This window comes from Otolemur garnettii, unplaced genomic scaffold (genome assembly GCF_000181295.1).
Source record: "Otolemur garnettii isolate 467f Iridium unplaced genomic scaffold, OtoGar3 scaffold00002, whole genome shotgun sequence".
Lineage (NCBI taxonomy): Eukaryota > Metazoa > Chordata > Mammalia > Primates > Galagidae > Otolemur > Otolemur garnettii.
The window spans coordinates 47,282,097-47,284,560 of record NW_003852397.1 but is presented as its reverse complement, the minus strand read 5'-3'; positions in this window follow the sequence as shown (position 1 = coordinate 47,284,560).

The following is a 2,464-nucleotide window of genomic DNA, read 5'->3' as shown; positions in this document are numbered from 1 at the left end:
CCCTGCACTGCATTTTCACATACATATATATTTAGCAAAGTTTCCAGGTAGGATCAAGCCTGAGATTGTCCTTAGGTTTTCATAAATTCGGAGCCAGTCTGTGAAAGAAGGAATGAGAAGACTAAGATTACATCCTAAACAAAGACAAAACAGCTACATACAACTTTGTTCAAGAGCAGTGGATTGGTATAGAAGAGGGCTGGGGATCTTGAATAGATGTATAGCCTATGATCTTGGGTCTGTGTTCTCTGGCCTAGGCCCCATAAACACACAAAGTAAAAAACTAAAGTTTGTTTTTTCATTTTTTTCCTACCAAATGTTTCATTGGGATCTCAACATCAGCACCATTAGTATTGGCAAGTTGGGCAGAGACAAGAAAGAGACAGCATATGTGGTGTTGGGAGATGGTGGCATGGCAGCATCAGGAGCAATAGAAATACAGAGGATTGTTGATGGTCACTAGAGATGTGGCAGCCTCTCTTGACTTTGGAAAATGTCAAGGACACTACCACTGTGAGACAGAAAGAAGGAGAAGAACAATGGCCAAGACCCAGTGTCATAAGAACACAATTCACATTGTGCTCATTCCAAACCAGATGTGTGCAAAACCCTATGGAAGGAAAGTGAAGAAGGGCTCTATGCCTCACAAAAGTGGAGTAATGTGGCTTTATCACTATTGTGTGTGGACCTCTTTTTACTCCAAGATGTGGTCTGAAATATATTTTGTGGATTTATTTGGAATTCAAAATTATAAATGATCATTCTTGCCCAAAGAATATGATACATATTCACACCTCAGGTATTGGTAAACTCAATAGAGTTAAAAAAGAAATCTCACCATGACTATGGAATTTAGAAAGTTAAGTTCAGAACTTGTTTTCTCTTTTCACAATGCTTTAAATTAGGCTGATATCCTAACTCTGCTACTTAACAAATGAGTTAAATTGGTCAACACATGGAGTTAGATTATTAAGCTCTTCTGAACCTCAGCTTTCTTAATGAGATGATGAGGAAAATATTATCTACAGTGCATCTGGGACAACAGAAAATATGGAAAGTACCTAGGTGGAGTGCATAGCACTTAGTAGGTGCATAACAAGCATTAGTTCTCACTCCCTGTCTTTATCTTCATTTATTAAGAAAGCTTCTCTCCCAACACCAAGTTAATAAAAGTTCAGTGAAAATAAGGCAAAAGGGCAAGAGGACATAAACTTTACATAGTTCTAGAAATTCTCTTTTAATAGTCATTACATGTTTTTATGAATTGAAGAATCTATGAAGTATATGAAATAAAAAGTTTTGGCTTCTAATAATTACAGACAATTTGGTGTCTTCTTTGACCTTCAAACTCATTCTATCTTCCTCTCCAGTAGGGCACTGTAATTATATTCTGGAGGTAGCATACTTACAAGTTGCTGGAGGTTTGGCTGTGATCATCTCCTTCAATATATCAATACTACAAGTTCTATAGGAATCATCTTAGAGCAGTGGTTCTCAACCTTCCTAATGCCACAACCCTTCAATACAGTTCCTGTGGGTCATGACCCACAGGTTGAGGACTGCTGATCTAGAGCTTATTTAGAATCCCCTGATGTTTAGGATCATGGTGGTCCATTCCAAATAAATCCCATGCAAAGTGTGTTCTTGCATTCAAACATTCCCATTATTATTCACATTTTCTTTATCGGCAGTTGCTCTGATTGGGTTTGAGTGAGTGGTATGGTGTGTGTATGAGCTTGTGTGTGTATACCCAATAAGGTATAAGGTGTCACAGTGAATTGGGCATGGCTTCTGGACTGTGGCAGTTTGGGACTGTGTGTTTAAGCTCCAGTGTAACTACTTACTAATTGTGTGATCTTGGGCAACTTATTTCATCTCTTTAGGCTTCAGGTTTATTATCTTTGCAGTGGGTTTGAAGAATTTACACATAAACAGAGACTGAAAAAGGAGTAGATAGGCTATTAATATAATATAATGAAGCAATATGTTAGCACATTAAAACATTTCTTTCAAACAGATTTTAGCAATAACTTTTCAAAAATAATTGCTCAGAGCTTTTGATAATAGAGACCATAGAAACAGGCAAGATTTTTCACAAATTATCTTCTAATGAAGGGAAAAGGGAAACAACGTATATTAAAAACTTATTGCTTTATCAATCCTTTCCAATTCAATCTTTGAATCATTGGGAGTTAATAATGAAAACAATATTGATTCATCATATTTACTGAAACTGACCCACTGGAAATCCTCCCGGACCTGTTGTATTTCTGGGAGAAATTCTGGCTTAGCACTATTGCCTCTTCCAAAAATGATCTGGCAGAAAACAATATCCTGCCCAGAATTCACAACATTTCTTCATTCGTGAAAACAAACAAACAATAAGTTCATTTCCTCCCAGAGCTTCTCAGGATCCTTTTTCCTGATTTATCTCTAAGAAATCAATCTTTTCATAGCTTCCTTT